At 39.4% G+C, this 27462-nt stretch overlaps 1 long non-coding RNA gene across 2 annotated transcripts in view; it reads left to right on the top strand.

Moving 5' to 3' along the window:
• Nucleotides 1-6633: 6633 nt before the first annotated feature.
• Nucleotides 6634-27462, top strand: part of LOC144338502 (uncharacterized) — a 68648-nt gene continuing 47819 nt past the window's right edge. The window contains exons 1-3 of one of the 2 annotated variants that reach the window (XR_013412722.1): nt 6634-6735; nt 6826-6896; nt 25025-26300. This is a non-coding gene — a long non-coding RNA (uncharacterized LOC144338502). Of the gene's footprint in view, nt 6736-6825; nt 6897-25024; nt 26301-27462 lie in introns of those variants that run through there. The other variant, XR_013412721.1, reaches the window with a different exon arrangement.

Genomic DNA, 27462 nt, shown 5'->3' with positions numbered 1-27462 from the left:
AGTGAGCCATGATCATGCCATTGCAGCCCAGCCTGGGTGACAGAGCAAGACCTTGTCTCAAAAAAAAAAAAAAAGAAAAGAAAAGAAAAGAAAACAATACCAAGTTCTCCAGCGGGATACCACTGAAGATACCACTGTGTAATCTCCAGAGAAACTTCAAGAGATAGTATAGAGCAGGGGTTGGCAAACTACAATCCATGGGCCAATTCTAGCCTGGTTTTGTACAGCTTGTAAGCTAAGAATGGTTTTTATGGTTTTAATGGTTAAAGAATATCAAAAGAAGAAATTTGTGACACATAAATTACCCCCCAAAAATCAAATTTTAGTATTCATAAATAAAGTTTTGTTGAAATGCAGCCATGCTCATTTATTTACAAATTGTTTATGGCTACTTTTGTTGTACAAAATTACAACTCTCTACATTGATGTAATCTCTGTATGGCAGAGTTGAGTAATTGTAATAGAGATAATGTCACCAGCAAGGCCTAAAATATTTACTATGTGGCCCCTAACAGAAATAGTTTGCTGTCCTGTAATGTAGAACATGTACCTCCCAGTTATCCCATCTGAGGAGCTTGAGAGCTGGGGTACTTATCTAACCAATTTTCATCCCTCATTGGATGAGGGCTGCTCCTGGACAGCTTTCATTTCCCAGCCCTTAATAGTCTGCCTTGCCATAAATGGAGAATACCCAGGAATTATGAGTTCTATGAAAATTCATTCTCAACTCAAAAAGACATAATTACACATTTCCCCTAATTAAACATGAAAACATGCATTTTATAAATTCCTAGTTTTTCAAATTCCTGAGAAAACTCGGTTGTATTCTGGGCCCAAGACCACAGAGTGAATTAAATATTTCTGCCTATTTCTCAATTATGGATTGAATTAAGCAATATAACAAGTTATATAGAAGAATATTAGATTCCAAATATGTTGCCTCTGGAGGATGGCTGGTAGTATAAAGTACCTTTTCTTAATCAACAACAATCCATGATAATAAGTAAGTTGGAGCTGAGAATGTCTTTATCTTTTGCATAACTTCACCAAGTGGATAGTGAGCTATTTCAATTAGAACGATATCAAAACCCAAATGGAGATTGTTATAGATTTATTTTCATATTTAACAATACTATGCTTGTCAATAACTGAAAATGGTAAAACATGAAAGGCAGGAGCATTGTCTAAATAAATGCAAAGCAAAATCAGTATTCACTGAGGCAAAACTTGTTCTGGTAGCAGATTCTAGACACCAGTCATTCCCAAGACTGTATATCCTCTGCACAGCCACTTTCTTTTATTAATTCATTTATATTTTTTAAACTTTTAGGTTCAGGGGTGCATATGCAGGTTTGTTATATAGGTAAATTGCTTATTGCTGGGATTTAGTGTACAGATTATTTCATCATCCAGGTAATAAGCATAGTACCCAATAGGTAGTTTTTTGATCCTCCTCCTCCTCCTACACTCCACCCTCTAGCGGGCTCTGGTGTCTAATTTCCCTTCTTTGTGACCATATGTGCTCATTGTTTAGATCCCATTTATAAATGAGACCATGTGGTATTTGGTTTTCTGTTCCTGTATTAGTTCGCTTAGGATAATGGCCTTCAGCTTGACCCTTGTTGCTACAAAGGACATGACCTGATTCTTTTTTATGGCTGCATAGTATTCCATGGTGTGTATGTACATTTTCTTTATCCAGTCTGCCATTGGTGAGCATTTAGGTTGATTCCATGTATTTGCTATTGTAGATAGTGCTGCAAGGAATATATGCATGCATGTGACTTTATGGTAGAACAATTTATATTCCTTTGGGTATATACCCAATAATGGGATTACTGGGTGAAATGGTAGTTCTACGTCCTTTGAGAAACTGCCAAACTGCTTTCCACAACAGTTGAACTAACTTACATTCTGACTAGCAGTGTATAAGCATTCTCTTTCCTCCACAACCTCAGCAGTCTGTTATTTTTTGACTTTTTAACAATAGCCATTTTGACTGGTGTGAGATGGTATCCCATTGTGGTTTTGATTTGCATTTCTCTAATGATTAGTGACATTGAGCATTTTAAAAATATGGTTGTTGGCCACGTGTGTGTCTTCTTTTGAGAAGGGCCTATTCATGTCCTTTGCCCACTTTTGAATGGGATTATTTGTTTTTTGCTTTTAAATTTAAGTTCCTTATAGGTTGAGGATATTAGACCTTTGTTAGATGCATAGTTTGCAAATATTTTCTCCTATTCTGTATGTTGTCTGTTTACTCTGTTTATAGTTTATTTTGCTGTACAGAAGTTGTTTAGTTTAATTAAGTCCCATTTGTCAATTTTTGTTTTTGCACAGCCACTTTTAAAATGAAGTCTAAACATAGCCAATTTCATACAGCCTTATACCCTAATTTACTTAGATGTTCAAACACCATCAAGCACTTTCTCTCTTTAAAAGAACAGCAGCACAGCTTAAAATCCAAAATGAGAAATTCAGAAAATAGCCAATTAAAAACAAAATCAATTTCTTATTCCGAAATGATTTCAAGTTTTTCTTTGGTCACTAAAACAAACCACAATTGTTTCCTCCAATAAAATTGTTAAAGGTTCATGAGTTTTAGATGTTGTTTATCTCCCAATATACCAGTATATTATTAAAAAGGAAAAAGTCTATTTGTCCAATCCCAGATTCACAGTTAGAACAAACTGTACACTTAAATGGTCTTCTGTATGACCCTCTTATTCCATGCTGTACATGCTAGAGAATGCCCAAATTAAGTGCTGCCAAATGTCATCATGCCTGCATAAACTGCTCTCTACTAATTTGGAGGGTTAGCCTTTCTGTCTTGGCATGATCCCACACACATACATGCCTCCTAAGCAAAACGGTCCCAGTTTTCTGGTCTTAGGAAGATGGTTGCTGATAGTAGAGTAGGAAAGTACTAATCTTATCTACACTAGCCTGCTTCTGTTTTTCTGGCTTGTTATATCTGTTGTTCTACGGCCAGCAGGCACTTTTCTTTCCACTATTTAAGGTGGTCTCAATACTTCCACTCATTCATTCAACTATTTATTCTTTTGATAAATGTTTGAGTTCCAACAACATGTCAGGCAACATCCCCTCAACTCTCCTCACTTCATCCCCAACTACCACACACACTTGACTTGTCTCAGATAAAGCAGATAGGGGGCTGGAGGAATGTGTGCACTCTACTAGGGTCTTCCACATTACCACAACCACCAGAACCACAAAATAGATCTTCACAACTTCAAATGGTAGAGCAAATATATGGTTGCTGACTCCAGGCTTGAGACATTCTGGGTGGAATCCCCTGAAAAAGCTTTTTGGGAAACCAATGCGATTTTATCAGCAAGATTTACCTCGTGAACCTTGAAGGCCTTTAGATATCTGTGTAGACCAGGCTATCAAAAGAAATAAAAGTTATTAAGCATTGGGAGGTCAGAGTCCTAGCTAAGGTTTAGGCTGTATAGCTTTGTGGTTAATGGCATGACTTTTCAAATGGATGATGATTGAAGTTCAGCTCTATCTATGCCTTTAAAATAAATTTTGTAATCAATATTAGAAGAATACCATGTGTCCTCTGTTAGGCCATGCAGTGTAGTATATGGCAATAGCAATATGAGTTCTGTTTCCTCTCTCCTTTGAATTATACCTAAACGTTTTCCTTAGGACTCCAAACTTAGAATAGCAGACTTGCAAAAACAGGTTTATCTATTCCTAGTGTACCAGTGTTACGTCTTTTCCTCTTCTATTGAATCTCTTTGTTTTAAACAATGACTAGCTTCTTATTTCCATATTCTCAGAAGGAGTCCATTATACCATGCATCAAATTTCACTGATGCCCATGAGATCATATATGCCTCAGAATATTAAAATATTAGATTGCCTGTTTATTGTTTTTAATTACCAGTACTCCTTGGGTTGTTTGTTACACAGGCAGAGTAACAAACACCTGGTAAGCATGCACTAATCTCCCTTCCTGCACAGGGCAGGCATTGCTAACCAGCCATAGCTCTCTAAAGGCAGCTTCAGAATATTTCCCAACACAAAGTTCAGGAATCCTTTATCCAGATGAAGTCTATTGGACATTCTTGGTATATTATGATATGAATCCTATTGTTAGGGGTTAATATCAAGAAAATTACTTTTGAGATAGGTTTGAGCCAGTTTTTAATTTGGAAGGGATGAAAAAAGAGAAAAAGAAGAGCAAATAGAGCATTGCTCATACAAAGCAATGTTTTTCTAAGGAGAATGCTTATCGGATTTAATTTCCATTCTAGCTGATGGATTTTAATGTTTAAACAGAATCGCTTGGATTTGAAGAGACCTCTCGTGGGGTAGTTAGCTCATATCTCAGGACTACCACAAGATAGATCTCATTATTTTTCTTAAATCCTGTCTTAAAAATGAATGAGTGTCTAATGAGTCTTTAAATAGTGATTTTACTACCTCCTCTGGTAGCATGTGTTACAACTTCTGTATTCTACTAGCTTCATAACTTCAGTGTTCTAATAGCTACCAATTCTGCTCTAGTATTTATTTAAAATTTCCCTGTAGCATCAGAAGTCTGTTGCTGCATTTTCTACACTTGCTCTGTTTTTAACCTTTGAAGCTAGTTACAACTGGCAGTCACTGAGGAAACATTACCTGCAGATGTCATGGATGGACTGGTCGCCATAACCACCTTGGACTTAACAGTCGCTCCTGACCATTTCTTAGTTTGAACTTCATCTTCTCCTAAGTTCAAACATGAAGGATGGTTGGTAATCACGTGTGGGGAAAAGAAAGAGAGATCAGACTGTTACCGTGTCTATATAGAAAGAAGTAGACATAAGAGACTCCATTTTGTTCTGTATTTAAGATGCTGTTAATCTGTGACCCTACCCCCAACCTTGTCCTTGCAAGAGACATGTGCTGTGGTGACTCAAGGTTTAATGGATTTGGGGCTGTGCAGGGTGTGCTTTGTTAAACAAGTGCCTGAAGGCAGTATGCTTGTGAAAAGCCATCACCATTCTCTTGATCTCAAGTACTCAGGGACACTGCCAAAGGTCGCAGGGACCTCTGCCTAGGAAAGCTAGGTATTGTCCAAGGTTTCTCCCCATGTGATAGTCTGAAATATGGCCTTGTGGGAAGGGAAAGACCTGATCGTCCCCCAGCCTGACACCCGTGAAGGGTCTGTGCTGAGGAGGACTAGCATAAGAGGAAAGAAGGCCTCTTGGCAGTTGAGATAGAGAAAAGCATCTGTCTCCTGCCCGTCCCTGGGCAATGGAACATCTCGGTGTAAAACCCGATTGTATGTTCTATTTACTAAGATGGGAGAAAACCGCCTTAGGGCTGAAGGTGGGACGTGCTCTTTATGCACTAAAAAGGTTTATGGAGATGTTTGCATATGCATATCAAGGCACAGCACTTTTCCTTAAACTTATTCATGTCACAGAGATCTTTATTCATATGTCTTACTGCTGACCTTCTCCCTAAGATGATCCTATTATCCTGCCACTTCCCTTTTTCTAAGATGGTAAAGATAATGATCAATAAATACTGAGGGAACTCAGAGACCGGTGCCAGCGTGGGTCCTCTGTATGCTGAGCGCTGGTCCCCTGGGCCCACTTTTTCTTTCTCTGTACTTTGTCTCTGTGTCTCATTTCTTTTCTCAAGTCTCTCGTTCCACCTAACGAGAAACGCCCACAGGTGTGGAGGGGCAGGCCACCCCTTCAATCATGCCTCTGGCCCTTTGAATTTAATACAGTACTGTTATCTTGGGTGTTGACTTTTCTCATTTGCCTGCTTCTCCATTTCTTTGTATCAGCCAGGAATCAGTGCTTCTCCCTATTGTTCAGCACTAACACCTGTATAGGAAGAATTGAGGCAAATTCTTCTAAAGCCTCATTTAAAATGTTGACACTAAAGCATGATTATATCTCGACTGTGCATCTCTAGATCTATAAATTTGGGTTCTTCCCACCCATAAATGAAGTGGGAAGTTATCTTTTTGTTATGATTTGAGTGGATAGCCTTTCTAATAAAAAAAAAATCTTCCTTACTTAGAAGTGCTGGAAATTGAATCACTGAAGAGTCTTTTCTCTTGATTAATCACAAGGCAAACCAAGGTTCTCTTTTAAACTGATGATGATTTAGAAGGGTTAATCCATTAGGTCAAAAACTCCCTGGTATAAATTAGATATTTTTCATCCCACTTTCCTCCCAAATAAGTGAGCATAAATAGTACACTAGAGTCCTTGAAAGAGATGCTGAAAGAAATGACAGCAAAAACAGGTAATGGAAAAGCACCAAAGAAAAATATTGCTTATTTCTCCATGTGGTCATGGGCTAGCCTGAAGTCAACTCAAATCCACAAATATAAGACTTTTTTCATTGTGTTTCCTTAAGGCTACATTCCAAATCAATATCCCTACTACTTGTCAAGTGCTCTTTACTCATTAATCCTACCTTTGGCTGCCTGGGACTTCAAAGATTACCTTCGTACTATCTTATTACCAGGGCTTGCCTGGGAGGCCTTTCTTCTTTTTTGCTTTCCATCCAATCCTTGGCTTCTCTTCAAGGCCAAGATCATTACATACCCATAATAAAACCTTATCTGAGACTTCAGACCTTACTCTCAATTTACTTAGCAAACATTACTCTAAGGCATGCAAATGAAGAGGAATGAAACAATGTTCATTGTGTACCCACGATGTGGCAAGCACTGTGCTAAACATATATCATAAGGTATCTCATCTTAGTATGTACAGTCATATCAGGTAGATGTAATTATCATTGTAAAATGAAAATGAAAAAATAACATTTATTTTTTTATAGGAAACAGAAATCTACCTGGAAAACTGTCGCTCACCTAACAGAGTTGAGAAGCATGTTCTTATGTTCTTAAGGTAAGCCATTAGATAGAACAGTCTGGAAGATTCTAATTCAAAACCTGTGAACATTTCACAAAAAAACTGTCTAGTAGTGCTGGGAAGTGTTTAGTATCTGGATGTCTGGAAGGTCTATGAGTGAGATGAGGTAAAACTTTTCTGGGAAAGAATGTAAATAAAAGAGTTATTAAGTAATTATTGGGGACATGTAGCTTAGATTCAGCAGCATGCCACTTTGCCAGGATCTGTTCTTTAAATATAGTCACTCCAGCTTTGTTTTTATTAGTATTAGCATGGTATTAATATATCTCTTTTCATCCCTTTAACATACCTATATCATTGTATTTGAAGTTGGTCTCTTACAGAGAGTGTATAATTGGGTCTTTTAAAAAAAAATCCATTCTGACAATTTTTGACTTTAACATTTCCATTTAATGTGATTATTGATATGTTTGGATTTATACTTACTATTTTATTATTTGTTTTGTGATTGTTCTATTTTTCATTTTTTGTTTTTAGTTTTCTTCCCTTTTTGGATTTTTGGACATATTTTAATATTCCATTTTAATTTGTCTATTGTTTTACTGCCTTTTTATTTATTTATTTTTACTCTAATTGTGTTTGTTTTTTACTGATCAGAGAAAAGGAAGACACTACAAACACTATTTTATGTGTTTTTTCTAGAGATTATAATATATGCACTGAACTTTTCTGAGTCTACTCAGAATCCATACTTTACGATTTCAAGTTTAAAAAATTACCACCATGTATGTCCCTTTCCCTTACCCCCTTTATCCTGTAAATGCCTTTTATGTAGTACCTCTACATATCTTGAAAACCCTATCACAAAATGTTATGTTTGGCTTTCAGTCATCAAGCATATTTTAAAGAACTGAAGAGGAAAGAATATTCTGTTTACCCAGATGTCTACCATTTCTATTGCTTTTCTTTCATTCCTGATGTTTCAACTTTCTCTCTGGTGACATTTCCCGTCTGTCTGAAGAATTTTCTTTAACAATTATTTCAGAAAACATCTCCTGGCAATAAATTTTCTTGGTTTTACTTCATCTGATAATGTCTTTATTTTACCCTCATTACTGAAGGACTGGATTGACAATTCTTTTCTTTCAGCACTTTAAAAAAATGGCATTTCACTTCCTTCTGGTTTCCATGGTTTCTGATGAGAAATTTGCTGATATTCAAATTGTTATTATCATGTAAGTCATGTGTCATTTTCTCTGGTGGCTCTCAAGATTTTGTCTATAGTTTTCAGATGTTTGATTATGGTATGTCTAGGCACAGATTTTTTTCAGGGTTATCCTATTTGAAATTTGCTGAGCTTCTTAAGTCCGTAGGTTTATGTCTTTTGCCAAATTTGGGAAGTTCTCAGCCATTACTTTCTTACATATTTTTTCTGCAGCATATTCCTTCTCATTTTCTTTTGCAGCTCCAATGACACAAATGTTAGCTCTTTTAGTATTGTCCTACAGGCCCCTGAGGCTCTGTTGGTTATTTATAAAAATATTTTTTCCTATTATTTGGATAGAATCATTTCTATTGATACCCCAACAAGTTCACTATTTCCTCTGTTATCTCTGTTTTTGTATTGAGCCCATCTTGTGAATTTTTATTTTGATTACTGTATTTTTCATTTCTAAATTTTTCATTTTATTCCTCTTTATATCCTTTATTTCTTTGCTGAGACTTTCTGTCTTCTCATTTATTTTGAGAGTATTTTTTCTTCTTTTTAAATTTTTAAAAAATGTTTCTGGGTACATAGTAGGTTTATATATTTATGGGGTACATGCGATATTTTGATACAGGTATACAATGTGTAACAATTGTATCTGGGTAAATGGGGTATCCATCACCTCAAGCATTTATCCTCTCTTTTTGTTACAAACAATCCAATTATACTCTCTAATTATTCGTGCTTTAAAGTCTCTGATAATTCCAGTGTCTGTGTCATCTTGGCATTTGTTTCTGTTGGTTGTTTTTCCCATGAGAGTTGAGCTTTTTTGTGGTTCTCTCTATGCTGAGTAATTTTGGATTTTATCCTGGACATTTTGGAAGACTCTAGGTTATGAGAGACTCTGTGTCTTTCATCCTGTAGGGAATGTAGTTCATTTTGCTGTGACAGACAATCAACTTGATTGGGTTCAGGCTGTATATTCCAACGAGCCTTCTTTGAATTGTGGTTCCAATGTCAGTTCATTTTCCAAAGCTTTTGCAGTCTGTCAGGTCTGTCTCATATGTGTGAAACCCAGCAGCCAATTTAGGACCTAAGCAGTGTTCTGTCCCATAATTTCATTCTCAAAATCTTTGGTATATTGTTTTGTGTCAGATCCATACATGCACAGCTAGGGAGGGAGCCTAGGACTTCACAATTTTATGGGATTGTTTTCTTCATACTTTCCAAAATGTCCCCACAACTTTTTTTCCCTGGGGTTCAACTTACAGGCTGCGACCCTCTTACAGTCTAAGAAAGATGGGGCTTTATATAACTATGCTGTGCTGCGCACTTCCAACAACTGAACCTATGTCAGTTCTGAACTGAAATAGCAGGAGGGAAGATAGAAAGAAAAAAGGCAATGGGGATTCACCCCACCCTTTTGGGACATAACTATCCTGATCAGAAATAGTGGTTCTCCTCCCTCAGAATTTTAGGCATCCCTAGACCCCCAGTGCTGCTGCTGTCTCTACTGCTACTGTAGTTACTGCAGGATGGCCTGGAGTGCAGAAGGACAGAGAAAAGGGAAAAGTCTCAGAAGATTTCTCCCAACCACCCTCTCTCTGAGCATCAGATCATCTCTTTCTTGCTCTTCAAGACAGAATTAGAGAGCTTTTCTGTCCATGCCTGAGTACCCACTTCTAGGTTTCAGGATGCCTTGATTCTAGGCCGGGGATAACAGAAGAAAAATAAATGATAAACTCAGTGTCAATTTGGTAGTACTTCAGATTCTGGCCTGTCTTCTCTCCTAGTCTGCCCACCACTGTTTAATTTTTGGAGTCCTCAAATAGCTGCCCCATGCATTCTGTCCAGGTTTTGTAGCTGCATTGAGTGGGAGAAACAGGGTGGAGTTACCCCCATTTTACTTGGAACCAGAACCTCCTATTTCTTTTACATCCTGCTACGAATATATCTCTGTATTTATCACAGTTACTTTTGTTATTTTTATAACATCTTCCCCCTAGAGAAAGCCTCTAAAACACAATGTTTTGCTATAAATATACATAATGAAATGGTTAACTTATCTATCAAGTCAACATTATCCATTATCTCACAGTTACCATTTTTTTTATGGTAAGAGCACCTAAAATCTACTTTTTAACAAATTTCCATTATACAATATTAAGTATAGTCTTCATGCTATACATTAGATCTTGAGACTTATTAATCCTACATAACTACACCTTTGTATCCTTGACCCACATCTCCCTGTTCCCCACCCTCCTAATGCCCTGGTAACCACTGTTCTACTCTTTGTTTCTATGAACAGGATTTGACTTTTTAAAATTCCATCTATAAGTTAGATCACACAGTATTTTCCTTTCTATGCCTGGCTTATTTCACTTAGCGTGATGTTCTCCAGATTCATCTATGTCCACGTTGTCACAAAAAACAAGATCTTTTTCAAGTCTGAATAGTATTCCATTGTGTGTGTTTGTATGTTTGTGTGTGTGTGTATTTATCCATTCATCCACTGATGGACACTTAGGTTGGTTCCATACCTTGGATATTGTGAATAATGCTGCAGTGAACATGTGCATGCAGCTATCTCTTTAATGTGCTGATTTCATTTCCTTTGGATGTCTACCCAGAAGTGGGATTGCTGGTTCATATGGTAGTTCTATATTTGTAGTTTTCAGAGAAACCTCCATACTGTTTTCCATAATAGCGATACAAATTTACTTTTCTACCAACAGTGTGTAAGTGAACGTCTTTCTTCACATCCTCTCCAACACTTATTTTTTGAAATGTTCTCAGGAGAAACCTGTAAGGAAGGAAGTGAGGGAAGCAGGAAAGGCAGGGGAAGAAGCTAAGCAAAGATATGGTTTCAGCAGAAGTCTAGCATCAGCCTGATCCCACAGGAAGTTCTAGAGCAAAGACGGCACCACACAGTTGTCTCCCTGGAGGCAAAGGGACTGGATTTTTGCTCCTACATACCAGTCTGTCATTGACTGTGCTGGTGGGTACATAACCTCCTAGGCATCTCTGGGTGAGGTTCCCATCAGCTGAGAGTAATTCTCAAGAGAACAGTGCAGCTGTGAGCTGTTAGCAGCCAACACTCATAGCTACTAAATATAAAATAAATAGAGCTAGTCACAGTTCTGGGTAAGATGGTGTAAGCAGCTGGGGATGGATGCTCTGGGTGAGGCATCAACACCATCATTATAATGATTAATCACACATTTCAGTGGTGATCGTCACTGAATGCTGCTATTTCCTTCCAAAACACAGAGAGAATCACTAACTAGTTGTGGCATTGCAGGAACCATGCCTGCGCTGAAATAATCAGCCTCTAGGGTAATGATTCTGAACATTAAGTGTGCATGAGAATTACTTAGGGAGCTTGTTAAAGATGCAGATTCCATCACCAATCCAGAGATTCTTATTCAGTAGATCTGCTATGAGAGCTGCATTTTAACAAGGACCCCTGTGATTTCACTTTGAGATTATGGAGGTGGTCATACAACCTATTTCAATGATGGCAAACGTCATTCTGCTTTAATTGTGTTTCCTCAACTAAGTCTGAAGCTCCTATGGGCAGATGCTAAACTGCAGTAATTTCCACTATAGTGACGTTCACGACCATAAAATGTTTTATACAGAATGTTTTAATTAAGCCCTTACCAATACATTGTTCTTGTGATCCAAGTAATCACTTTATAGGGAGCCTGAAATGAGGTGACTGTAGGTATCTGAGGCACAGAGGAAAACTCTCAAAGCAGGAGCCATAGGAGTTGTGGAATCCTAAGAGGCAGCTAGCCCTATCAGCAGTGAATCATAACTTTTTAAAAATAATCTTCAGACAGCCCAGGGGTATCAGAGGCTTACTGACACAAAATGCCCATCTCTGCCAAGTGCCCTGAACCATGAATAGAAATGTATGGCTGGGATGGGCCTGGGAGACTAGCATCTGTTTTTATAGCTGTGATTGTCCGTTCAGATTGGGGTCAGCATCAATCATATCATCTTTCACTATAAAGAACAGAATATTGATCAGGACTCAGTCCTGCCTAACAATACCAGCTCCACTTTGGGTAGCCAGACAATTTAAGATCAGAAATGAAACAGTATTTCTAAAAGTACATAAAAAAAACTAAAACGAATATGAGAAACCAATAGACTATCAAGTGTTCCTTTCATTCCTTTGTAAGAACTAGGCTACATGCTGTGACAGCAAAGGATTTGCTTAGGAAGATCTACTTAATTAGATAAAATATGTTCCCTTAGTAAATCTGAAAAATAAGCAGTTATGCTCTCCTGCATTTTTATCTTCTATGATTTTATTAGCTTATCCAGCACACACTACTGCACACTTAAATAGGGCAAGTATTTTATCTATTCTTTATTTTATTTATTTATTTATTTATTTATTTATTTACTTTTGAGATGGAGTCCTGCTCTGTCGCCAGGCTGGAGTGCGGTGGCGCCATCTCTGCTCACTGCAACCTCCGCCTCCTGGGTTCAAGCAATTCTTTTTCCTCAGCCTCCCTAGTAGCTGGGAGTACAGGCACCCGCCACCACGCCCAGCTATTTTTTTTTTTTTTTTTTTTTTTTGTATTTTTAGTAGAGATAGGGTTTCACCATGTTGGCCAGGCTGGTCTCAAACTCCTGACCTCAGGTGATCCGCCCACCTCCACCTCCCAAAGTGCTGGCATTACACATGTGAGCTGCCGCGCCTGACTGTTTTATCTATTCTTGATGATCAAGTGGAAGTTATGAGGTTGATGCAGTTGTAGTTTAGGAAATCTGACATGTAAGGGAGCATGTTAAGATTTTATGGGCCATTAAAAGTACAGAATTTTAAATAATTACTGAGATCAAAATGTCATTTATTTTCATAACAAATAAGTGGTTTGGGATTTGTTATTCCCAAAGTGAGTATCATTGAGGCTGACCCTTGCCCAAGGGCACATTTATAAATATATGGGCCTTTACCAAACGTGTGAAGTACCTAGTTGTTTATACTTACTTAATGATTGACTCTTTGTCTGCTGCTGATGTGTAGTTAAATGAGCGTGTTGTTGACTGATAAATCCTCCCAGGACTGAGGAGGTCAAAGTAAAGAATCAGCATTTTGTGGCAACCCATGATCATCTGTCTTACTTCCTTGAGAAAAGAGAAGCCCTGAGCTGAGGTGATCAGCAGGAGGCAAGAACTGATTAATAGGCATCATTTTTTCTGGCTGCTTTGTGTAAGCAGCTAGGCTAGACTAGTCATGCCTCTGAGAAGAGGTGAAAAATGACAGGATGAATTGGGGAAGCAACCAGGAAGTCATAATCCTGGGAAGCCATTTTGTCACCTGGGTTTAGTAGTTTCCAGAGGAATCCTGCGACCTTGGCTGTTATGAACATTAAATGTATTAATAGCATAAGAGCCAAGAGCAATGCCTAGCACAACTTAAGAACTATGTAATTGTTTATGAACTAAGTGAATAAGCCAGTGGAACTCCATAGCCTGTGTTCTTGACTATTATGCTACCTTGGCAGGACTCTGATTCCCAGGATGCACAGTGAGAGAGCTAGGCAGCCTAAGCACTAGGAAGTACCTAAGATAGTAGGCAACTAATCACTCATTCATGCACTTATTCACAAATATTTATCGAGAATCTCTATATATGTGCTAAGCATTTTTCTGGGTAGTAGAGATAAAGCAATGAACAAAACAGCCAAATTCTCAACCATCATAGAGCTTATATGCTAGTGGGGAGACAGGCACTAAACAAAATAATTGATAAATGTGTAAATAATGGCAGGTAATGGTAGGAGAAATGAAGGAAATGAAGGCAGGGTAAGAGCGCAGGGAGCCCTGGAGCTGGGGCTATGGGAAAGGGCTGAGTGTGTGTTATTTTAGAAAAAGAGATGAGGAAAGGCCTTTCTGATGAGGCAACATTTGAGCAGAGACCTGAATGAAGTGGGGAGGGATTCAGGCAGCAATCTGGGAGACAAGCCCGGGTAGAGAAAATAACCAGAAAGGCAGGGATGGCCCTTCAGAGTTGCCCCAAGTTGAGTGATGTGGGCTGCCTTTAGAAGGAGAAGAAATCTTGGGTGAGGCAGTTTTCTTCAGTGGAGGCAATCTCCAAAGGGAGATGACAGCTGATGGCCATACCCCTGCAGCTCTCCCAGCAGCTGGGGAAGGAAGTGTTTCATTCCTGAAGGATAATCTGGGTGGTACAACTTCCAGCACCCTGTACCTGTCTTCAGTAGCTTGTTCTACTATTTGGCTTGCTCCTGAAGAATCCAATCTTTCCCACCAAAGAAGTTATGCTCAATATTTTGAAAATTTCATCAAAGTTCTTGTGTAAAAGTGCAAAGGTTGAAACGTTATTTGGGGTTTAAGTACTAAAATGTAAATATTGGACACTGATTCCTGAACAACACAGGGGAAAGGAGCAAAAGTCTAAATCTGAAAGTTTTTAGGAAGGGAGTACTTGGCAGATGGGTGATTTTAAAATGTGATGCCATGAATTCTTTTGCAACTTGATAACACATCAGCACTGCCCACACATTCTAGAAACCATGTGAATGAAGAAGGCTGTCATTAGAGCTGAAAATTGCATTGTGATTTTGGCAATGGTTCACTCTTAGGCCAGGTTCAGATTTCCCAGTTTCTGAACTCTAACCAGTAATTGCTATTACTGTGTTTGGGAGATGACTGCTGGAGATTGTGGCAAAAAGATAGAATTCTCTGCCTTTTAAGGCATCTTAATCACAATTTTGGCAGCATGGAAGCCTTCAACTTAGTAAACTGAGCAGCCATTTCCATAGCAGAGAAATAAGCTACTGTTTGATTCAGAGATGGAGCTTTCAGCTGTTGTTTGTTGACCTGAGCCGAGGGAAACAAGATGACAGATTGGACAAGCAGCACACTATGCAATTTATGCCCTTCATGGACTGTCAAGCATTAATTTAATTTAATTTTAATCATTACCATCTGGTACTTATATAGCAAGCCAGGCCCAGATAGATATTTCCTTATCTTGAATTGGTGAACAGAGCTGTGTTTTGGCCTGCAGCCATGTTCATACACCCCAAGGAAGGGGCAAGAACACTGTGGAAGGGTAGATTTGTATGAATGCCACGCATGCAGCTATCACCAGCCCTGAATGCTATAAAAGGGACCTGTTGGTGCTAGTCCCACCATGGTTCATGGCCCCTTCTCCTGTCCCACTCATGGAGGCATAAATGCTCAGTCATGTCTTTGTCTTTGTATTCCTTGACATTGAGAATGGGAACTGGCTGGGGATGCTCTCTGGATGAATTGAGGCATCTGACTCTGTGGCTTAAACCTCTTAAGCAGGTAAAGTGACCAGTAGCCACATTTAATATGTTCATTAGGAAATTAGTAAGCACTGATGACCTTTGAGTTTCCATTACTCTGAGCATCTGTTATTTTTTGTGTCAATCATGGTGCCAGACCCAGTAGGGAATATGGAAGAAGTATAAAGCAACATTCCTGTCCTAGAAGCCAACTCAGTCCCAGGAGGGATTCTCTTTTCTTCTCAGTCCTCAGACTGAACCTCAAGTTGTTGGTGGCCGGTAGGGAGTAGAAAGGTTGCCAGTGAAGTCCCAGAGGAGTAAGGGAGGAAGAGTGGATGAGAAAGCCCTCCATGTTCCTGAATTTTAATCTTTTCATGCAAAATAGCTTGGTGCCCAAGAGGCTAAAGGATGCCTTTCAGCAAGCTAGCTCTGGCTTCAGGAGACAAACACTGAGCCCTGTTCATTGCTTTGTGGGCAAAGATCATATGACCTACTTGAGAAAGGACAGCAAGTTTCCGCCTTTTCTTTGAAAACAGAAACAGGTCTTTTTTCCCCTGATTTCCTGCAGCAATGTTAAATACATGCTTATTATCCCCAAAATCAGATAATACAGAAAAGTAGAAAGTAAACACTTGGTCACACACAGAGATGACTGTTAATATTTTAGTATACACATCTTTATACACACACACCATATATATATGTATATATACACACAAATAGTGTATATATATATGTGTGTGTGTATATATATATACACGTGTGTGTGTATATGTACACACACACACATATATACACACATATATTTTTTTAAATTGGATCATGCTATAGGTAAGGAAAAGCAAAATCTCTTGCCATGTGATTTCCTTCTCCAATCAGATGTCAGTATGACCAGAAAGAACATTCAGGGGCTTCAAGCAAGGAAAGAGAGAGAGTGGCATTGCAAAATTTGCCACTTCAAATTTCAAGGCTGGATGTTGTTTCCAGCTCAAGCTGTGTCTCTCCAACCCACCTCTTGGCAACTGCCAAGGACAGACTTGCCAGCCCTTCTGAGATATGAGGCCACCTCTAGTCAGGATATGAATCTTGTTTCTTTCTATGAAACATTACATTTTTCCTTTGAAAAAAGTAACAGAAAGCACTGTTCATCATGGAGGGAGAGAGGCAAATACAGCATGGAAGAAACATTTTCAAGAGTTAAAATAGAGCATGGTAAAGAAAGAGAATCACTTCCTGCCCTCTTTTCTGACTAGAAGAAGTTTAAACCATATTTTAGATTTTTCTTTATGTTAGAAGATTATTCATACAAAACTCATTTTGATCTATGTGCATCAAAATTAAATGGACGTGATCTACAAGTGTGTTTTGCACCAGGTCAGGATGAGATTGCAGCTATCTCCTTGAGGAGATTCCAAAACCTTCTGGAGAGAGACCAGAGAATAGAGGCCCACAGAGCCAGGCCACGTAAGGAATGGTGGAGTAAGCCAGGTGTGTTTCCATGGAGAAGGGGGTAGTCTTAGTTTAATGGGAAGGTGGGCTGGACATACTTTTTATTCTTCTGGAAGCTAGAACTGGAATGAAAAGATCAAAAGCGTTATGAGGTACAGAACTGACACATGAGATTTGGGAAGGTGGAGAAGAAAAAGGAGTGAAGACAGCTAATATTTATTGAGCACCTACTATGTGTCAGAAGTTGAGCTAATTCCTTGTATTATCTTATTTAATCTTCACAGTAATCTTAAGAGGTAGATAATATTGCTGGTATTTTCTAGCTAAGGAGAGTAAGATTCAAAAAAGTTAAGTAACTTGCACAAAGTTGCATAGCTGTTAAGTGGCAGAACCAGGTTTAAATTCACATTTGTTTGGCTCCCCTACATCACACTCTCTAAAAATGGCATGGGCGAGCTTCCTGAGCTAATGTGTTCCTGGGTACCTGGTTGCATTCAGGAAAAGACTAGATGGTTATTTGTTGGGGATGTTCTTCAAGGGATTTGTGCATTGGTATAGAGCTTCAACACATGGTTTCTAAGGGCCTTTCTAACTGTATGTTCTAACAAGGTCCCTCTAAAACATATCACTCTTGCTTGTCTTCAGGATACCTACTGGGGGCATGATTTGAATTTTATTTTTGGCTAAGGCATCATCCTCAGAAAACGAAACTGAAGATAAATCCCCATAAATGTTCTCTTGGAGGACCAACTCCAGCAGACATTGTTGGTATGGTACTCATACCCCCTCAGCACTCACCATGCCCATACATGCCCATGCAAGCTCCGCCTCCTGAGTTCCCGCCATTCTCCCGCCTCAGCCTCCCGAGTAGCTGGGACTACAGGCGCCCGCCACCACGCCCGGCTAATGTTTTGTATTTTTAGTAGAGACGGAGTTTCACCGTGTTAGCCAGGATGGTCTCGATCTCCTGACCTCGTGATCCACCCGCCTCGGCCTCCCAAAGTGCTGGGATTACAGGCGTGAGCCACCACGCCCGGCCAAAGCAACTCTTCTTACTTCATAACTGCCTGGTGCAAGGTGGTCCCTTGTCTAAAGCATAACAGCTCAGAACTAAACTCAGTACCCCTTACAGTTTCTTTTAGAAAAATGACAAATACACAGAAACCATTTTACTGTTTGTGTAACATCAGTTTTCAGGTGAGTTCAGTTTGGATGACAGGTTCTTAAGCAGCAATTTCACAGCCTGTCAGTTTTTTGGTTGCTAGGGATATTTTGACTTTTAAGTACTTGTGTGAAGCTATTTAAAAAATCAGTATGTGGTTCCAATATGGGGAATGCTGTCAAACGGAGTAGAGGGTCAGATAAAAGATGTAAATGCTTCCTTATCTAGAGCTTTGGACCTGATTTGGCTGGTATGTGTACAAATGAGACCCCTGATGAGAGTGACAGAGTTTCAGGGATGGTAAAGGAGACTACAGATGTAGGTTCCAAAACCCCTGTATTCCCTGTAAATAGAAGTAGCAAGGAAGAATAAATATAGGTTAATACCTATAAGCTGGTCTTCATCTTATCTATTAGATTCCTGGTTAAAAACAAAAAAAGGTTCTGATTGGGATTCCTCATTACCACTGAATTCTGATACCTTCCAAGGTCAAGCAGGGTAGCAAGCTGGTGCTGGACACTGTACACGCCCTACCCAAATTCCCTTCTCCCTGTTTGATATGCTCAGCACCCAATTTCAGTGTGCTTTTCTGCTAGTTACTAGCACCTGTGGCCTTCTTTGGTGTCTTTCTCTTGGGCTAATGGAGTTGCTTCACTTGTACATACCTCCCATGTACCCTGGGGTTTTTTTTTTTATCACCCTGGGGAGGCCCACGACCATGGGGCGAGATTATAAAAGCCCAGTTCCCTTGTCTCATGTTGAAACAAACTCTAGGTGTGATTTGCACTCCAGAGCTCCACCTTGGGATCGTGGCTAAGCTGTGACATTTCCTGACATTGAAGCTTTGTTTATTGGCTTCTTGCTCTGTCCTGCTTTCCCTACTTTGTTGTGGTCTCCCTGTGGGAGCACTTCCCTAATAAATCACTTGCACAGGAATCCTCATATCAGGGACTGCTTCTGGAGAATCTGATCAAAGATTCTCAAGGCATCCCAAGGTCTATATTTGAGTGAAAGGGAAGGTGAATTTTACCACTCACAAGTAATGTTTCAGAGTCTTACCCTATCCTACAAAATAGGCACTCATTTTTTTTTTCTGTAATGGATGATTATCTTGGTCCGGAGAACTAAGAAAACATACTTCTGCCACCTTTGCACTGCTCCTCCTGCTTCCACACCCATCAGTGCCTCAGGAGGCATTGTTGATGCCTGCTTAACCAAGGGAAGTAAGAGGAGCTGCCTTTGCTTGTGCTCTAAATGCCTTGATCTTGAACACTCAAAGCTGTGCTTTTGTGCTTGAAAGGGTATAGCCACCTACAGAGGGTGATTCAGCAAAACAGGTCTGCAGTGAGAAAACTTGGATCAAAAACATATTGGCATCTGCTTCTGATACTTACTGGGGTTTGAGAGGATCTCTACAATTTTATTCCAAAACTGATCGATCATATAGCACCATTTTTTGAGTTCTTTCTACTTGTTTGGCAGCATTTTCTTGTGCATTTTATCATTCGACCTTTGTAGCATACTTGTGAGATATTAACATCTCCATTTTATAAGCAAGAAAGCTGAGGCTAATAGAAGTTATATTACCTGCCTAAGTTCACACTCGTAGTGACGAAGCTGGGTTTTGAGCCTACCTTGGTCTCGTTCTAACGGCTGTGTGCTTAACTACCCCCAGAATATGGCTCTGATATTGGCTCTTTTTTTTTCTAAAGTAATGAGGGAAAGATTTGTCAACATTTGCACAAGGCAGAAACTTATCTCATCTGGAAAGGTTTATATAGACATTTTTCTCTTCCAAGAGGAATAAGTAAATGTATAGGAAATTGAAATATATTAAATGAGCCTGACATGCTGCAATACGGATAATATTTTATATGATGAAGTTTTCTCTAAGCTTAGCATTTCCTTATTATAAGGTCAATATGATGATTAATGGTTTATGTACAAGGTAGAAAACAATCATTTTCTTTGCAGTCATTTGGAGCGTATTGCATCTGGTTTAATTTATCTCTTATTTAGTTACCTGCTAGGGTTGTTCTTGGGTTTGAATTTTTGTTTTTCCTCCTCCTCTATACTGCCAGCCTTTTTTATGCCCTAGAACCAAGGCCAGGAAGACTGTAGAACTATATATTCATGTTTTATCCAGTTAATTCCCCCCCAGGATTGAAAAATGTGACTCTTCCTGAATATTAACAGTTTTTGCAAACTTAAAATGCAGTATGAGAATACTTTTGGACTACAACCATCCATGAAATTAAAAGTGACAATATATCCTGTATTTAGATAAAGGATATGTGTTCATATTTTACCTTAAGCAGTAAAGGAAGACTCCAGGGTTCTTTTTGTAATTTTAAGATGTCAGTTTTCAGCAACAGAGAAAATACAAATTGAAAGTTGCTGGAAAAAAACTGAATTTTCATTTTTATTTAGTGCAAAGTCCAAAGTTCAAAGCAAAACTCTCTTCTCTAGGGTTCAAATCTTATTTACCCTGAATAGAATATGCCTTCTTGTTTGTTAGAAAATACACAAAAGTAGGCCGGGCGCGGTGGCTCAAGCCTGTAATCCCAGCACTTTGGGAGGCCGAGATGGGCGGATCACGAGGTCAGGAGATCGAGACCATCCTGGCTAACACGGTGAAACCCCGTCTCTACTAAAACTACAAAAAATTAGCCGGGCGAGGTGGCGGGCGCCTGTAGTTCCAGCTACATGGGAGGCTGAGGCAGGAGAATGGCGTGAACCCGGGAGGCAGAGCTTGCAGTGAGCTGAGATCCGGCCACTGCACTCCAGCCTGGGCGACAGAGCGAGACTCTGTCTCAAAAAAAAAAAAAAAAAAAAAAAAAGAAAGAAAATACACAAAAGTGTTCTAATTGTGAAACAGCACCAGACAAGTGGTATTTAGGAAAATAAAATACTAAGCATGGACTCACAAAGCCAGAAGAGACCCTGTGAGAACATCTTCCAACAGGAAATAGCCAACTCATTCAACTTATATGGATTATTTTCTATTTTGGTAGGATTTATCAATCTATATTTTTCATCTTTTGCACTCATTCACATGATGTTTCAGTTAATGGAGCAAGGTCCTGAATCCTAAGAAGCCACCAGTACCTAACAAAACACCTGGTATCTATGCCATTCAATAGAACTTTCTAGAAGAAATAATTGAGTCAATGAATAAAAAATATAAAGTGATGAATAGAAAATTTATGATAGGGTTCTTACTGGTATGATTAAGTAATAAAATGGAAACAAACCATGGTCAAGTTCAATGTTTTACAAACTCTATTCATAGTATAGATTTTCTTTTCCTTCTCAATGGGTAAGGTGACCATGTAATATATACTGCAAACAAGGACCCTTTTGAAAGGGAAAGGGGCGCTATTAATCATTATACCAAGACAACAGGACCACTCTGCACAAACTGTAACTAATGGTCACTCCCAATGAGGGATTAGGAGCAGGAAAAAAATATGTGTATAAACCTCTAAATTTAAAAACAAGGGAGTTTCAACTCACAAATGAAGATTTAGAGGGATTTCACTATGAGTACTTTTGATGTTCTTATCTCATCTTAGAATTATGGTAAAAATGAGCCAAATGACAAATAAAGACTTCTTTCTAACAATTAGGAAAGAAAGAGGAATTAAATTGTTATCAAAAGCTACAGGGAGAACTACAAAACACTGGTAAAATAAATCATAGAAGTCAAACACAAAAAATAGAAAAACATCTGCTCATGGATTGGAAGAATCAATACTGTTAAAATGACCATACTGCCCAAAGCAATATACAGATTTAATGTACCCCCATCAAATTACCAGTGTCATTTTTCAAAGAATTAGAAAAAAGCAATCCTAAAATTTACATAGAACCCAAAAAAGAGCCCAAACAGCCAAAGCAATCAAGCAAAAAGAACAAAGCTATAGGTATCACATTACCTGACTTCTAATTATACTACAAGGCTATAGTAACCAAAACAGCATGGTACTGGTACAAAAATAGACACATAGATCAGTGAAACAGAATTGAGAACCCAGATATAAAGCCACATACCTATAATCAACTGATCTTTGCCAAGTCAACAAAAATATACACTAGGGAAAGGACACTATATTCAATAAATGGTGCTGGAAAAATTGGATAGCCATATGTAGAAGAATGAAACTGGACCCATATCTCTCAATATATACAGAAATTAGCTCAAAAGATGGATTAAAGACTTAAATGTAAGATGTGAAACTATAAAAATCCTACAAGAAAATCTAGGAAAAACGCTTCTGGACATTGCCCAAGTCAAAGAATTTATGACTAAGACCTCAAAAGCAAATGCAACTAAAACAAAAATAGAAAAATGGGTTTTGATTAAACTAAAATGCTTCTGCACAGCAAAAAATAATCAATGGAGTAAACAGGCAACCTGCAGAATGAGAGAAATATATTTGTGAACCATGCTTCCAACAAAGGACTAATACCCAGAATGTATGTGGAACTCCAAAAATCCAACAAGAAAAAAAAACAAATAACCCCATTAAAAGTGGGCAAAGAATATGAACAGACATTTCTCAATAAAAAACATACAAGCAGCCAACAAATATATGAAAATGCTCAACATCACTTATCATCAGAGCAATGCAAATTTAAACCACGTTGAGATTCCCCTCTCACACCAGTCAGAATGGCTATTACTAAAAAGTCAGAAAAACAAGAGATGTTAGAGAGGGTGCAGAGAAAAGGGAACTCTCATACACTGTTGGTGGAAATGTAAATTAGTACAACATCTATGGAAAACAGAATGGAGATTTCTGAAAAGCTAAAAATAGAACTACCAAGATCCAGCAATCCTATTACTAGGTGTCTACCCAAAGAAAAATAAATTGTGATATCAAAAAAACACCTGCACTCCTATGTTTATCACAGCATTATCCACAATAGCAAAGTCATGGAATCAACCTAAGTGTCCATCAGTGGATGGTTAGAAAAAGAAAATGTGGTGTATCTACACCATGGAATACCACATAGACATAAAAAGAAATCATGTCTTTCCCAGCAACATGGATAGCCCTAGAGGCAATTATCTTAAGTAACTCAGAAACAGAAAATCAAATACCACATGCTCTCACTTAGAAGTGGAAGCAAAATAATGGATACACATGGACATATAGAAGGAAACAACAGACACTTGGAACTCCAAAGTGGGGAAGGAGGGTGGTGAGGGTTGAAAAATTACCTATTGGGAACAAAGTTCACTATCCAGGTGATGGGTATCCTAAAAGCCCAGACTTAACCACTATGCAATATATCCATGTAACAAAAGTACATTTGTAGACCTTTAATCTATTTTAAAAATTACATTTCTTTAAGAAATTTGAATATGTACAATGTTACTAATAAACCAGGGTCCTGGCTGAATGATATCATCAAAATAAATCTTATATGCAAGAAAAAAAAAAAAAAGCTAGGCTGAGAGATTCTGCGCCCTGTGATCCCGCCCCAACCCCACAAAGTCCCACTCTCCCCACCCCGCCTCTCCCCACCCTCCCCACCCCGCCTCTCCGCATGCTGCCTCTCCCCACCCTCTAACCCTGCATCTCCACTCACAACTTCCGTGACTATCTGCTCAACTATCTCTGGCTTCTGGGACCAGCCAAAGCTTTTGTCGTTAGTTCCTGGTTGCCCGCCAACCATGAGCACCCAGAGCCGCCAAAAGTATACCGCTGGGGTGGAGGCCGCTATTGACCGCCTGATCAACATGCATCTGCAGGCCTCCTACACTTACCTCTCTCTGAGCTTCTATTTCGAAGGCGACGACGTGGCTCTCAAGGGCGTGGGCCACTTCTTTCGCAAGTTGGCTGAAGAGAGATGCGAGAGCGCCAAGCATCTTTTGGTGCAGAACCAGCGCAGCAGCTGCGGCCTCTTCCAAGGTGAGCAGAAGCTGCTCCGAGATGAGTGGAGTGGCAGCCTGGCCGCCATAGAAGCCACCCTGGCCCTGGAGAACCTGAACCAGCCCTTTTTGGATCTACATACCCTGGGTTCTGCCAACACAGACCCCAGTCTCTGTGATTTTCTGGAAAAGCACTTCCTAGACCGAGAGGTGAAACTCATCAAGAAGATGGGCGACTACTTGACCAACCGCCGCAGGCTGGCCAGCCCTCAGGCCAGGCTGGCGGAGTATCTCTTCAGAAGGCTCAAGGATGACTGGGAGCTTCCAGAGCCCAGCAACTTTTGAGGTGCCCCTCTGCGTTCTTCTGGCTTCCGGATTTCGGCCTGAGCTTCTCAACATCCAGAAGTACTCACCAAGCCATGGACCGCATGGAAACAATAAAAGGTTCTTTTTGCAAAATTAAAAAAAAAAAAAAAATGCTAGGCTGAGAGGGAAAAAAATGTTTGCAGAATAGCATGAAGGATCTGCAGTCTGTTTAATGCTCTAGAGTTTTTAAGAAATTGTTCTTTTGTGAGTCACGTGTGTATTTTAAGGATTGATAAAACTGCATTTTGTCTGTCAAGAAAAATACAGTTTCTTATTCACAAAATGTTGCATACAGTTTTAGTGGTTTAATAATTTCTCTGGGCCGGGCGTGGTAGCTCAAGCCTGTAATCCCAGCACTTTGGGAGGCTGAGACGGGCGGATCACGAGGTCAGGAGATCGAGACCATCCTGGCTAACCCGGTGAAACCCCGTCTCTACTAAAAAATACAAAAAACTAGCCGGGCGAGGTGGCGGGCGCCTGTAGTCCCAGCTACTCGGGAGGCTGAGGCAGGAGAATGGCGTGAACCTGGGAGGCGGAGCTTGCAGTGAGCTGAGATCTGGCCACTGCACTCCAGCCTGGGTGACACAGCGCGAGACTCCGTCTCAAAAAAATATATATATATATATTTCTCTGAGGCCATTCTGGGTACTGGATTGTTCTGTTATTCTTGGTTTTGCCCAGCAGAGCAGAGAGGCGAGTATCTAGAATATATCACATTGTATCCACCCCAAACCCCTAAACTCATGATAAAATTTCTTTTCCTGATTTTTCAAGTTAATGCGATGCCATCTGCCTTTTCAGAGAAATGCAGTAAGAGCCCTGTGAAATTCATCTTTGCATCTCCCATTTGGTTGCTACAGAGAACACTGGCTGTTACATCACATGCTGACCTCTTTATGAAGCCTCTCAAGAGAAATTTCGTTCTGGTCTTAGTATTAGGAATACCAGTGCTTCACTTGGATAATTGGTTTGTTTTTGTTTTACAGACACTGTAAGTGATGTAACTAATTAAGTTTCCTTTTCTAGACTGCCTGCTAGAAAGCTTAGAGACAAATTTGTAGTCTACCCAGAGTAAATGAGTAGAATTGTATAAGCATTTTAGTATGAGCTTCATTCTTGTCCCATTTGTTATTCATTTCTTGGTGTATGTTATGGATCCTTTGAAGCCACCTTAAACCCTCTCTGGAACAAGGCTGTGTTTAAGTAGATAAATAAAGTAAATTTTTAAAATGCAGATTTAAAAAAATGGCTCTGTGGTTCATTTTAGAGAAAAGGGAAGACAATTTTAAGGAACACTAAGAGAGCCAAAGCGATTAGAATGGAGGTGGGTCAGATGGAGGTTAAATTACGGAAGCCAAGAGAGGAGAAGCACCAGAGTAGCATTTTATTTAAAATGTATTTCATTTTTCTGGCCAGTTATTTCCTCCTAAATCCATACATTTGTATCCCACAGATAGTAATAGGTGTGTAATGTTTTCTTTGCACTTTGAAAAGCTGGAGTTACAACTTTTTCTCAAACCTCAAAAGTGAGAAGAAAAATTAATTATTTTCCTACAGTTCCTTTGCTTCCTGAAGCAGGAAGACCAGAAGCATGCTATCCTTTCTTTTATCATGGAAGGGTTAGAGTCATAGGAAGAATATTTTGCAGAGATTGGGACAACTATTTTGCTTAGTTAAGGAGAAAACTGTATCTTCCTGTTTTCATGCAAAATATTTTGATAATAAAAAAGAATATACTGGCAACTGTTTCCCTAGAGAAAGTTTTTTTCATTTGCTGGTTGTTGGCAGTAAGAGATATACAGAAGCAGTTAACAATTGTTTTCAGATTTGGATTAAAAACTCATATCTCTGTACTTAAAATATGTACTTAAAGTTATTTTCAAATTAGCACACAAATAAAAACACATAAATCTGACTGAGAAAAAAAATCACCTAGCCCTGTGAGACCAATTGAAAGGCTGTAATTTGAGGTAAAATGTTTGTGAAGAAGGATGAGAAAATTTATTTCCAAATAATACACAGTATTTGTCAAACCATTAGTTATTATGTTTTTTAATGTCAAGAATGGGGCTGTAGAATAAAGCTTTATTAAAGTCTCCCAAGTAGGCTAAACTGTTCTTTGGTCATCAAATAATTCTTGGAAAACACTTACTTCCTAATGACTTAAGGTTCTCGGCAAATTTATTTGTGGAAGATGGGAATTTGATGACATTAAATTTCAAGAGATTAATTTGGAAACAAGTCCCACAGTGATTTCCTCTATGGATAAACAGTGTGTGTGTGTGTGTGTGTGTGTGTGTGTGTGTGTGTGTGTGTGTGTACTTGCACAGAGAATTATAATAATTCTCGTATGACCAAGTTCCTTATACCAGCCTTCAAGATTCTTGTTTTTTTTTTTTTTTGAGACGGAGTCTCACTCTGTCACCCAGGCTGGAGTGCAGTGGTGCGATCTTGGCTCACTGCAAGCTCCACCTCCCGGGTTCACGCCATTCTCCTGCCTCAGTCTCCCGAGTAGCTGGGACTACAGGCGCCTGCCACCACGCCCAGCTAATTTTTTGTATTTTTAGTAGAGACGGGGTTTCACCGTGGTCTCGATCTCCTGACCTTGTGATCCGCCCGCCTCGGCCTCCCAAAGTGCTGGGATTACAGGCGTGAGCCACCGCGCCCGGCCCTGCCTTCAAGATTCTTCTTGGTCTACCCTGTATAATGTATTAATTACCTTTTAAATTGAATTTTCTATTACTTTCCCATTGTTGAAGTTTTGGGGGTGCCAATTACTCATCCTTCCTTTCATCCAAGAAGCCAGACTGGAATCAAGATAGCTTTGCTGATGGTAAAGCCAAATTGGAGAATGTGTGAGGGCTTCCTACTGCCACCCCCTGAATTAAACAAACCTCACGGAGACTCAGGGGAATGCTGGCAGCCCAAGGGAAGTGGGGAGTGCTTGGCAGGCCCATTGCCTTGTCATTGCAGTGCCCCCGTGCCCTGATTAATAAGCACCAATAGTCACTGGGCTCTGAGAGTTCTTCATATTCACCCTACTACTTCTCATGGATTAGAAGTGTGATAAAGGTCTCCTGCAAATGACTGCAAGATCTCTCTGCTGTAGACAAACTTCTCAGTTTGCTGGTCCCAGGACGTGTAAAGTTCCTTTGATTTCCCTCACCTGGAATGCTTTTCATAGCCTACTTCATTAAATCAAACCCAGCCTGCTTTTCAGCCTAGTTCCAATCTGCCTT

Source organism: Macaca mulatta, chromosome X (assembly GCF_049350105.2).
Source record: "Macaca mulatta isolate MMU2019108-1 chromosome X, T2T-MMU8v2.0, whole genome shotgun sequence".
NCBI lineage: Eukaryota > Metazoa > Chordata > Mammalia > Primates > Cercopithecidae > Macaca > Macaca mulatta.
This window is presented reverse-complemented; position numbering and strand designations above follow the sequence as displayed.